We start from the raw sequence: 13,066 nt of genomic DNA, 5'->3' as shown, positions 1-13,066 counted from the left end.
CCAGCAGCACCACCCCCCCTCCCCCAAATATCTTAAGAAGGTAGCCTAGACCCTAACTTTTTCTTTTTTTAAAGGTAGATGATATGACTGGTCAAACTACTTGACATTAAACAAGATACAATTTATTTGAACGCTATAGTTAAAATACAAACAAAAGAAAGAGGAAGTTAGAATAACTTAACTAAAGAAAAACTTCACCAAAATATAGATGCAGCACCTATTACTAATTAACTGTTCCAATGTAATAACATCCCATACACATCCCTTGGCAAAAAGGTAAATTCAGATATGGATTCTTACATACAATTCTTCAATCAAGAAGGAAACAATATCAAGAGAGATTCCAGAGAAAATAGAGCTAGGAATCATTCACTGGAGCTTCTAACTCTTCTGGGTGCCCAGACAGCTTCTGACTGCTGAAGTTTTTAAAAAAAACAGAAAGCCTGGTCTGTGAGAACTGGCCACTCCCAGTCAAACTGCCTCCATTGTTCCAATTTTTTAAAAAACACCTAAAGGTCTCCTAGGTTGTTTACTTTTGCCATCTCTGGTAGCCAGTTCAGTATCTCTGCCATTAAAACATCTCTTCAAACGAAACCGAGGATAAAATAACCTTTTTAAAGTGACAGCATTGACAAGTGGGAGTCAGGTGCTAAGGCAGCTAAAAATCAGTGGCACAGCTGTGACCGTGCAGGCAGAGAAGTGAGTGATTAGACAACATAGTAGACATAGAAGGTTAGTGGTGTGGAGGTTTGAGGCAGGAGGCAGTGAGTAGGGATGATATTGTAGGCATTACCAAGAATGGTAGAACATAAGCCTTGATGGGAAGTGAGGATAGTAGCAGAGGTCGAGTGAATGTGAGGCATCAGAGAGAACAGAGTAGAGATAGTGGAGTGGAGAAGAAATTGCCTTTCTTCCCAGAGTGCTGTGCATTGCTCCAGACAGCTGAGATGACTTTAGCCAAGTTGGAAAACTTGGACCAGGCTGGCGTGGTTTGGTGCCTTGGGCTCCACTCCTGCTCTTTGTGGAATGGGAGGTCCCAAATGTGCACCATGCCATCCAGTAGGTCCTCTGAATGCACAATGATTTTCCGATTTTCACCCCTGTCTGCCTGGTAACTGGTACAAATGTCAAGAATCATGCAGGGCAATTTTGGACTGATTGTGCACCTAGACAAGCACTATGGGGTTTTAAAGGATTTTTAAACTTATTCATTCAAAGGCAGCCTTCACTGGCTAGGCAGCATTTATTGCACATTACTAATTACCCAGAGGGCAGTTAAGAGTCAATCACATTGGGGTGGATCTGGAATCACATATAGGCCAGACCAGGTAAGGATGGCAATTTCCTTCACTAAAAGGACACTAGTGAACCAGATGGGTTTTTTTGACAATCAGCAATGGATTCATGGTCATCATAAGACTCTTAATTCCACATTTTTATTTTCTTGAATTCAACTTCCACCATCTGCTGTGGTGGGATTCAAACCCAGGTACCCAGAATGTTATCTGCTTCTCTGGATTAACAGTCCAGCGATCATAGCACTAGGCCATTGGCTTCCCCCTTAAGCGATGTTACAATGGAAGATGGAGGGTGAATTCTAGAATATCTGCTGGGTGGTGAGTTGTTTCCGGTAATACACTTGCTAAAATAGGATGGAAAGTGTGCATAAGATAATCCATAGATGGGTGGTAGTTAATTAATAAAACAAGTTTGGTAAGTTGCAGACTTGCTTGCTGAGCCAGTGTGTTTGATTGCAGACGTTTCATCACCCTGCGAGGTAATGTTGTCAGTGTGCTTATGGTGAAGTGTTGGTGCTCTGTCCCACTTGTTACTTATATGCCTTGGTTTACTGGGTGGTTGGTACTACTTTCGGTTCTGTTTTTCAGTGGTTTGTATATCGGGTCTAGTTCAATGTGTTTGTTGATGGTCATCTATGACCCGATGTTGACGTAATCCACAACCTGAGCTACAAATCTTCTCAAAAACTTTAAACAAGTTTGGTAAGATAGGATGAGAGAACTTGCTATGCCTCACAGTGATAACCGTCCAAAAAATTCAATGCAACTTAGACTTTGCCATCAAAAATGTAAGATTCAGCACATGTAGACAATATTTATCCCTTTAATGACAAGCAAGGGTCTTTTTGGGGAAGAAGAGCATTCTTTTGTGCAAACACAATTCCAACTGCCTCGAATGAAGCTGTCAACCAAGTCATCTTATTCCCTCATATTGGCTTAAGAATCTTGCTAATCCAATTATTGTACACCAGTTGCTATCTTTGTTGAATAAAACATGAAACTTGCTCATCCAAATGTTTATAATGTATTTTTTATGGTGCCTCTTGCACCAACAATCTCTATTTAGTGAGGAAGACAAACAGGCAAAGTTTTAACAGCCTTCTGTAAATATAATTCTGGGACTGATTTCAGAGGAGAAGATTCTACAGAAGATCATTCATGTAGGAAAGTGCCAAGTGCTTATTTAAGAATTCCTTGTTTGATCAATTGAAATCAAAATCTTAAAAAATGGAAAAGTAAGGTCACAAACCTACAAACAATCACACAACTGGCATAGTATACTATGAGGGTACTTAAACAAGAAGAACCTTTTGAAATCAATGGCTTTAAGTCTGATTTAGACATACAATGCAATTTAAAATTACAGTTGAGACTATGCTCAGAAATTATAGATAGTATTAATAGAATGCAGCGTTGGTGTCGGAAGCAGTGGTTAAAATAACGAAAAATTTAAAAAAAACACACTTAATCAATGAGGGAAAACAAATAAAGCAGGATTTACCATTTCCTTGGCTCTGACTGCAAAATTCTTTGGTCCCATAGCAAAGCAATTTGAACACAACTTGCAGGTGAATTAATGTCACATGACTAATTGTAACAATTCTGTTGGCCCAGTGAGGTAGATATATGACAAGTATTGCACAGATGTCTGCAATATGTGGCAAGTATTGCAGTCTTTAAAGTCCACATTGCGCTCAATTGAATATTCATTAGTTCTGCAGTGTTTCATGTGTAGTTTCCATGACACTTTGTGACTCCAAATGGATTGATACAGCTGACTAATCAATGTAGCCGTGAGGCCTGTGTTCTGTTGCCTTGAAGCTAGGATCTTGTTGATTTCTTGAGACATATTCGTATCTGTTGTGTGATTCATATGCTCCTCTTCATCCAGAACCTCCAAATGAAGTTTGTCCACGAGGCAATTCTCAAAGCAAAAGATAATGCTACTTCCAATATTTAAAGAGCAAAACAATCTTAAAGGACATAGTGAGTTTCACTGAAGTATAGGGAGTCCAAAAGTAACTAAGCAGGAATTAGCATTACCCACAATTTATGTTGTAATGTAAGGTGTATGATTTATTTAAAGGATAACAAGGTGTAGAACTGGATGAACACAGCAGGCCAAGCAGCATCAGAGGAGCAGGAAAGCTGACCAGACCTCTCCAGACCTGAAACTTCAGCTTTCCTGCTCCTCTGATGCTGCTTGGCCTGCTGTGTTAATCCAGCTCTACACTTGTTATCTCAGATTCTCCAGCATTGGCCGTTTCCACCATCTCTAATTTATGTATAAAATCCCTACAGTGGGGAAACGAGCCATTCAGCCCATCAAGTCCACACCAGCTCTCCAGAGAGCACGCTGTCCAGTCCGACCCCACTCCACTCTATCCCCATAGGCTAATCAACCGAGCCTACACATCCTTGGACAATATGGGCAATTTAGCATGGCCAATCCACCTAACCTGCACACCTTTGCACTGTGAGAGAAAACCAGAGTACCCAGAGGGGACTTAAGCAGATTCCGAGAGAATGCGAAAACTCGACAGAGATGGTCGTCTGAGGGTGAAATTGAAGCAGAGTCCCTGATGCTGCAAGGCAGCAGTGCTGAGCCACCGTCCCATTTATTTTTAAGTTTAGATTTTTGAATTTGAACTCAAATCGGTGTCTAAAGGAGATAAGTTTGGTTATTCCATTTTCTCTTAATTTCTTTTGTGAGTAATACACTTCTGTTTTATTGTTAAACCAAAACTGAAGAACAAAATATGATCTATCAAGTCAGTTTTAGTCTGGGATTTGACTTGTCCAGCAATAATATCTGCTGGGTGTATGACAACATTTTATACTGGCTCTAATCAATTTGAATTTTATAAATATTCCAAACGCATTACAGGGATATTCTTCAATTAATATAAAATCAGGGATTTAATGGCCACAGCATATAGTTGACAAAAAAGTTTAACCACTTATGGATCATGCTGTTATGCAGATAAATTGATCTCTTAGAAAGTCTCATGCATCATAAAATGAAAAGCCAGGATATAAATTCAAAAGAAATATAATACCAAAGATTATATGCTACATGTTGACTCAATCACATATGCTGGTTGTTTTCAGATCACTAATATAATCCTTCACATGGATTTCAGCAAAATAACTCATAAATCATAACATCAAAAATCAAAAATTCTCTCATGCTTCTAAATTTATCCAATCAACAAGGTTTTCTATGTTCATGCTATTCTTTGAATGAGGCCTAACAACATTTTAAAGATGATCGCTCGCTATAGGAAGGATGTGATTGTGCTAGAGAGAGTGCAGAAGAGATTCACACTATGTTGCCTGAGTTGGAGCAATTCAGCTATGAAAAGAGACTTGTATAAGTTGGCATTATTTTCCTTAGAGCAGAAAAAGGCTCAGGGGTATTTAATTGAGGTGTACAAAGTTCTGAGATAGAGAGGGAGAAAATTTCCACTTAGTAGGGGGTTCAATAACCAGATAGCACAGTTTAAAGGGAAGGAGCAAGAGGTGTAGAGGAGATTTGAGGAAAAACCTTTTCATGCAGAGAGTTGTAGCCATCTGAAACTCACTGCCTGAAAAAGTTGGTAAAGACGAGAATCCTCAAGATATTCAAGAACTATTTAGGTGAACACTTGAAACACCATACCTTACAAGAATGTGGGACAAGTGCTAAAAACAGGACTAGAATACAATAGATGGATACTTGACAACCAGTGTAGACACAATGTTTTATATAACCTTTTCCATGATGTAAAACTTCTATTACTCCTTGGCTCCATGACTTGATTTGAAATTCAAGATCTCCAATAGCCACCAGGAACTAATTTAAATCTGAAACAATGAGCGAGGAAACTTTTTGAAATCATCTGTATCTTCACAGAAAGCATAAATCAATGAAACAATTTATCCAAATATTTTAAATGGAAAATTAAGTGGCATCAATTAAAACTGAAGTCAGATCATACATGACACATTTTTATTCACATAACTTCATGTAAAATGTAATTTTACTGTATGAAATCTTCAGTGCAATCCTTATACCAAATCAGAACATTCTGATGAGGGGTAGAATTCTTTTTATTGCTACTGTTCTAACTATTTTAGAATACACACAGAGAACTACTTGTTTAAAGGCCCATTATATTTATGACTCTATTGGGATTTCTGCCTCTAATCTAGATAAAACACTGCTCTGAAAGTTACCTGAGTCATATTATTACTGTTCTGCCAGTTTTAGAATCTTCCCTGAGTATTATTTGCACAGAAGCCATTTATATTCATAATTCTATAGAGATTTCTGCCTCTGATCTAGATAAATCACTGCTCTAAATGTTGCATGAGTCATATTAACAAATAGTACAGAAGGACATCTGTCTACCAACAACTCTCAGCAGGAAGAAAGAGATTTTTTTTTAAAAAAAATCTCTCATCATTCACATGTCAAATTCCAAGTTTTTCTACTCAGAACCTTATACATTTCAATAAAATCACCTCTCATTCTTCCAAACTCGAATGGACATGAGCCCAACCAGTCCAGACTTTCTCATAAGGAGACCCCTTCATCCTGGAGTCAGGGAACATTCATCGAACTGCTCCCAATTCAAATATATCCCTCCTTAAATAAGGAAACTATTTATATTTATAAGGAAACAAATACTCTAGCAGCAATCTCATCAAGTCTTCCCTACTTTTATACTCCATCTCCTCACATATATTCCATTTGCCTTCCTAATTTCTTGCTATACCTGCATGCTAATATTTTGTGATTCATGCATGCAGACACCCAGATTTCACTATAGTGCAGCATTAGGCAGTTTCTCACCATTTATGCAATATTCTGCTCTTCTATTCTTCAGACCAAAGCGAATAACTTCACATTTTCCCATACTTTATCAGTTATGTTTATCCCCACTCACATATCCTATCTGTATCATTTTGCACATTCTTTGGGTATACAGAGTCATACAGCACAGAAACAGACCTTTTGGTCCAACTCGTCCATGCCAACCAATTTTCCCAAACGGAAATGAGTCCCACCTGCTTGCATTTGTCCCATATCCCTCAAAACCTTTTCTATTCATGTAGCTATCAAAATGTCTTCTAAATACCAGGGGGTTTGAATTTAAGGCGAGAGGGGGAAAGTTCAAAGGAAATGTGAGGGGCAAGTTTTTTTAAATACACAGTGGTAGGAGTCTGAATCACACTGGTGGTGGTAGAAACAGATAAGATAGGAGTGTTTAAGGGATGTTCAGATAAGCACATGAATATGCTAGGAATACAGGGACATGGGCCATGGTAGGCAAAAAAGATTATTTTAATTTGGTATCAGGTTTGGCACAATGTCTTGAGTGAAGGACCTGTTCTTGTGCTACACTCTTCTATGTTGTAACTGTACCTGCATCTACCACTTCCTCTGGCAACTCATTCCACTTATGAATGACCCTTTGTGTGAAAATGCTGCCCCTCAGATCCCTTTTAAATCTTTCTCCTCTCACCTTAAAATTATTCCCTCCAGTTTTGAACTCTCCAACCCTAGGTAAAAGTCCTTTGTTATTCACCTCATCTATGCCCCTCGATAAGGTCATATCTTATCCTCTTAGATATCAATAACGGATGTTGAACTGACTGGCCTATAGTTACCTGTTTTATTTTGTCTCCTTCCCCTCATTTAAATAAAGGTGTTACACTGGCACTTTTCCAATCCACTGGGCCTTCCCCAGAATCTTAGGATTTGTGGAAAATTTATACAAATGTATTTAATACTTCTGCAGCCACTTCCTTAAATATTCTAGGATGTCTGCTCTCACTCTCTCTCTGTCACTTCACCTTCCTTTTGCAACTCTCTCCTTGCCCTCTCCCCACTCTTCACACCCACCCCTCTCTCTTCATATCCTCTGTTTCTCTCCACATCCTCTCTCGCTTTGTCCATGCCATTCTATCTTTCCCTCTCCAGCCACTCTTCTTTCCCTCCTGCTGCTCTGCCTCTCCATCTGATGATGTTATCTCCCGTTTCCCAGGTGTGCTCTCTATCCTGGTTCAACATGGGATTACCATGAAACTGTTGCAGGAGGGACTGTGCAAAACTCTTCAGTCACGGGATATCCGGACCTGAGACCCGTTTGACCAAAATTTGGAAGATTGTTCACGCAGTATTTATGAACTTGCATCGGACTTGATTGACATGAGGGCTGTTTTGTTTAGTATCCATGTATGTGAACCATTTTAAAACTGTCTCCTTCTGTTGTATCCTTTGAGCATTTGAATTTTTTGCTCTCAAAAGCAAGTCCCTCGATTAAGACATGGTACGAGAGACAAAAAAAGGGACAGATAAAGAAGAAAATGAGATGGTGGGAGGGGATAAGGCCAAGGTGCAAGTGAGAGAGACTGGGGGCGGAGGGGGGTGTGGGGGGTGGGGGAGAAGAGAGAGATGCAGGGAGAGAAAGAAAGAGAGAGACAGGGGAGACAAAGAGAGACTGGGGGGAAGAAGGAGACAGACAGAGGAGAGAGAGAGAAAGATGGCGGGGAGAGATAGAGAGGCAGGAGGTAGACAGAGAGAGAGAGAGACAGACAGATGGGTCTTTATATTATCAGCAAATTTGGCTACAATTTACAGGATCCCTTCATCCAAGTCATCAATATACATTGCACGTACATAAAGCATAAATGCTGGAATGTGACCACTTTGCATCTCCCTTGTTAGTCTTGCCAAAATGCATGGATTCAAGGAAAGCTCCCTCTATTTAAGTAATATTAATGGATGTCAGTGCTCTTGGGTGTATCTGAGTGTATTTACTGCCAGGTTCATCGTAGGTTGTTAGGGTAGGGGATAGTCTCTTCAGAATTAACAAAATTAAATAATTTTAACTGGCAGAAGTAAAACAACTTGAATTTGCAAGGGCATCTGATCTCCGGTTGATGATAAATTGGGTCTTACCTGCGCCAACCATATACTGCATCCTACTGAGGGTCCAGGGCTGTCTCATATAAAAAGTATCAGCTGCTAATTCTTGGCCACCTCCTGATGATAGGAAACAGTTCAGAAAACAACATTCTTTTGTACACTAGTTCTAGCTACAACAACGCTCAGAATCCATGACTGAAGGGTAACCAGGTTCTCAATACATCAAATTATGCGTGTTTTAAAGAAGATTAAACTGTTCCAAAAATGATCATTCGTCTAGTGATTGGTTGCTGCTGGTTGGACTGAAACATATGTAAGTCTCTTGTCCAGGAAGTTTTATGGGGAGCAATGGTGCATTGGTAAAGTTACTGAACTTGGAATCCAGAGCCTGAGGCTAAACTTCCAGGATGATGAGTTTGAATCCCACCATGGCAGATGGTGAAAATTAAATTCAATAACTATTGTCAATCATAATAAAAGCCCATCTAATTCATGAATGGCCTTTAGGGAAGAAAATATATTACAAAACCATGGTTGACTCTCAGATAACAAAGTGTGAAGCTGGATGAACACAGCAGGCCAAGCAGCATCTCAGGAGCACAAAAGCTGATGTGTCGGGCCTAGACCCTTCATCAGAGAAGGAGATGGGGAGAGGGTTCTGAAATAAATAGGGAGAGAGGGGGAGGCGGACCAAAGATGGATAGAGGAGAAGATAGGTGGAGAGGAGAGTATAGGTGGGGAGGTAGGGAGGGGATAGGTCAGTCCGGGGAGGATGGACAGGTCAAGGAGGCAGGACGAGGTTAGTAGGTAGGAAATGGAGGTGCGGCTTGGGGTGGGAGGAGAGGATAGGTGAGTGGAAGAACATGTTAGGGAGGCGGGGATGAGCTGGGCTGGTTTTGGGATGCAGTAGGGGAGATTTTGAAGCTTGTGAAGTCCACATTGATACCATTGGGCTGCAGGGTTCCCAAGCAGAATATGATCTGCTGTTCATGCAACCTTTGGGTGGCATCATTGTGGCACTGCAGGAGGCCCATGATGGACATGTCATCTGAGGAATGGGAGGAGGAGTTAAAATGGTTTGTGACTGGGAGGTGCAGTTGTTTATTGCGAACTGAGCGGAGGTGTTCTGCAAAAGCGGTCCCCGCTTGGTTTCCTCAAGCCACACCGGGTACAGTGGATAAAGTATACTACATTGGCAGATGTATAGGTGAACATCTGCTTGATATGCAAAGTCATCTTGGGACCTGGGATGGGGGTGAGAGAGGAGGTGTGGGGGCAAGTGTAGCACTTCCTGCTGTTGCAGGGGAAGGTGCCGGGTGTGGTGGGGTTGGAGGGGAGCGTGGAGCGGACAAGGGAGTCCTGGAGAGAGTGGTTTCTGCGGAAGGCAGACAAGGGTTGGGATGGAAAAATGTCTTGGGTGGTGGGGTCGAATTGTAGATGGCGGAAGTGTCAGAGGATGATGCGTTGTATCCGGAGGTTGGTGGGGTGGTATGTGAGGATGAGGGGGATTCTCTTAGGGCGGTTATTGCAGGGGCAGGGTGTGAGGGATGTGTTGCGGGAAATGTGGGAGACACAGTCAAGCGCGTTCTCGACCACTGTGGGGGTGGGGGGTTGCGGTCCTTGAAAAATGCGGCCATCTGGGATGTACCGGAGTGGAATGCCTCATCCTGGGAGCAGATGCGACAGAGGTGAAGGAATTGGGAATAGGGGAGGAAATTTTTGCAGGGGGGTGGATGGGAGGAAGTGTATTCTAGGTAGCTGTGGGAGTCGGTAGGCTTGAAATGGACGTCAGCTTCTAGCTGGTTGACTGAGATGGAGACACAGAGGTCCAGGAAGGTGAGGGATGTGTTGGAGATGGCCCAGGTGAACTTGAGGTTGGGGTGGAAGGTGTTGGTGAAGTGGATGAACTGTTCGAGCTCCTCTTGGGAGCAAGAGGCAGTGCCGATACAGTCATCAGTGTAACGGAGAAAGAGGTGGGGTTTGGGGCCAGTGTAGATGTGGAAGAGGGACTGTTCCACGTAACCTACAAAGAGGCAGGCATAGCTTGGGCCCATGTGGGTATACATGGCCACCCCCTTTGTCTGTAGGAAGTGGGAGGAATCGAAAGAGAAGTTGTTGAGGGTGAGGACGAATTCAGCTAGGCAGATGAAGGTGTCAGTGGAGGGGGACTGGTCGGGCCTGTGGGATAGGAAGAAGTGGATGGCCTCAAGGCCATCTGCATGAGGAATGCAGGTGTATAGGGACTGGACGTCCATGGTGAAATTGAGGTGTTGAGGGCCAGGGAATTGGAAGTTCTGGAGGAGGTGGAGGGCGTGGGTGGTGTCACGGACGTAGGTGGGGAGTTCCTGGACCAAAGTTGCCCTCTGAAATGGTTAAATGAGACACTTAGCTGAATTAGGTTACAACAAAGTCTAAGAAGAATATCACTTCTGCCTTTGTGAATTATGTTTTTGCCATGTTTATGACCAACTTTACCTCCTGTAGTCTCTCAAAAAGCTCTGCAAAATGATCTATGTGATCTTTGCACGAATGGCTAATGATCATCTAGTCATCTATATGGACCGTACAATTAGTCAATCATGCCACAACTCTATTCATTAGTCTTTGAAAAGTGGCTGGTGCATTTTTCATTCCAAACAGCATTGCTTTAAATTGATGTAGCTCAGAAACCTCTTTTGCTCTTTCTGACAAAGAAACTTACTAGTACCCGTGAAGTAAGTCCAATATTGTGATGTAAGTGGCTTGTCCTACCTTTTCCACACAGTACTCCACCCTTGGAATTGGTTATGGGTCAGATTTAGTCATGGCATTGACCTCCCGATAATCTACACAAAATTGTTGAGTACCATCTGGTTTAGGAACCAACACGATTGCCGAACTCTTCTCACTTTGACTCCGCTCAATGTCTTCTTGGGGCATTGTTTCCACCTCCTACTGAACCTGCACTGCTTTGAGAGAATTAAGCATGTAAAGGTGTTGTTTTATCAGAAAAGCATTTCCTATATCAACCTCATATTCTAGAGTATTAGTCCTCCCCATTCTATTTCTACATATGTCCTCATAGTACTGTAAAGAGAGTGTTTCAATTCAGTTCTCTCTTTCGAGGTCAGATAGCTCACTACCCTATCCCAGTCTTTAAAGATTTCCTATTATTCAATTTATTCTGAGATACATCAAAATCCAAATCATCTGGATTTGATTCTTCATTCTGTGTGGTAGTAACTCATGCCAGTTTCTCCAGTTCCCTTTCTCTGTCATAGCAACGTTTCAGCATGCTCACGTGACATACCCAATATATTTGTTTTCTATTTGACAGCTTCACCAGATAATTCACCTGACTTGTGATAATGAACCTGACTTAACTTGTTCTCAATCTGATAGGGACCACCAAACCTTGCTTTAAAGGGATCTCCTACCACTGGTAACAGCACTAATACTTTATCCCCATGGGCAAATGTATGAATTTTAGATTTCTTATGTGCTTCTTGCTTCATTATTCAAACGTTACCTCACTAATTCCCCTACTCTGTTTAATCTTTCTATCACCTCAGATACGTAATCTAACTGTAAGATCTCTGTCTTCAGGCCTATCAACTTTTCCTTAGTTAATTTTAAAAGCCCTCTTACTTCATGTCCGAATATCAATTCAAATGGAGTAAACTGAGTCAATTCATTTGGAGCATCTCCAATAGCAAATAAGATAAATAGGATACTTTGATCCCAATCATTTGGGTAATCCTGGCAATAATCCCTCAGCATTGTCTTTAGGGTCTGATGCCACCTTTCCAACATTCCCTGGGATTCAAAATGGTATGTACTTGATTTAACGTGTTTGGTGCCTAAACTACCCATGGCCTCCTTAAATAGTTTGGCTATAAAATTGGACCCTTGGTTTGACTGATCTCCCTGGGTAGTCCATAACTGGTAAAAAAAAAGCAAGCAACTCCTCCACAACTTTTTTTGCTTGACATTCCGTTTTGGAATTAGCTGCAGAAATCTGGTAGGCATATCTATTGTGGTTAGTAAATACTGTTTCCCACTTTTGGTTTTAGGGAGGGACCTACACAATCAATCATAACTTGTGCGAAAGGTTCTTCAAATTTGAGAACTGGCATCAAAAGATCTGGTTCCATTACTGCCTGGGGCTCTCCTACCATCTGACATATATGACAGGTATGGCAAAATTCAACCACATCTTTGTGTAATCCAGCCTAATAGAAATGCTTTTGTATCTTAGTCTTCCTCGCTCCTAGATGACCTCCTACAGGCAATTCACGTGCTACTCACAATACTTCCTCTCTGTATTTTACTGGCAACATTATCGGTGAACTTCTGCCCATTTCTCACCTGCACTAACCTGCGAAGGTCTCCACTTCCACCATATGATTTTAGCCTTAAGATAATAACACTGTGGAATACATTCTGATTCCTTTTCTGAGTAGGCTTTGTGAAATAAATCTTTTATTGTCTCATCTTTTTGTTTTAACTCCATTAGTCTTTCAGAACTAAATATCTCTGCCTGTTCCTCTACCTGTTTAGGTTCTTCTTTTACTATTTCATCAAACAGGGTGGACCTTAGCTCCTTCGTCTTTCCCTTTGATTTTTCTCTTCTTGCTCTAACTTACGGCTGTACCATCTTGTCACCACACAGTCTGAAAACATTCCAGGGTATTTTCCTTTCAACTCCTCAGTTGCTTGGTTTTCTTTCAGCTTCTCCCCTGGAAGGAGCATCTCTCTCACCTGTGATCCAGCTATATCGTTGCCAAGAACAAAACATATTCCTCGAATAGCCAATTTTGCCAATCACTCCCACTAACACTTTCCCCAGTATTGATTGGACTTGCTAGCCTTA

General features: G+C 41.4%; 1 long non-coding RNA gene across 1 annotated transcript; it reads right to left on the bottom strand.

The window, feature by feature from the left end:
• Window positions 1-3,526: 3,526 nt before the first annotated feature.
• Window positions 3,527-11,153, bottom strand: LOC125457213 (uncharacterized). Its single transcript, XR_007248580.2, has 3 exons — window positions 10,966-11,153; window positions 8,248-8,331; window positions 3,527-5,144 (listed from the first exon to the last, which is right to left on the bottom strand). It is a non-coding gene; the product is annotated as an uncharacterized LOC125457213 (long non-coding RNA).
• Window positions 11,154-13,066: the final 1,913 nt, after the last annotated feature.

This window comes from Stegostoma tigrinum, chromosome 12 (genome assembly GCF_030684315.1).
Source record: "Stegostoma tigrinum isolate sSteTig4 chromosome 12, sSteTig4.hap1, whole genome shotgun sequence".
Taxonomy (NCBI): domain Eukaryota; kingdom Metazoa; phylum Chordata; class Chondrichthyes; order Orectolobiformes; family Stegostomatidae; genus Stegostoma; species Stegostoma tigrinum.
Note: the sequence above shows the minus strand (reverse complement) of the source record. Positions and strands in the feature narration are given on the sequence as shown.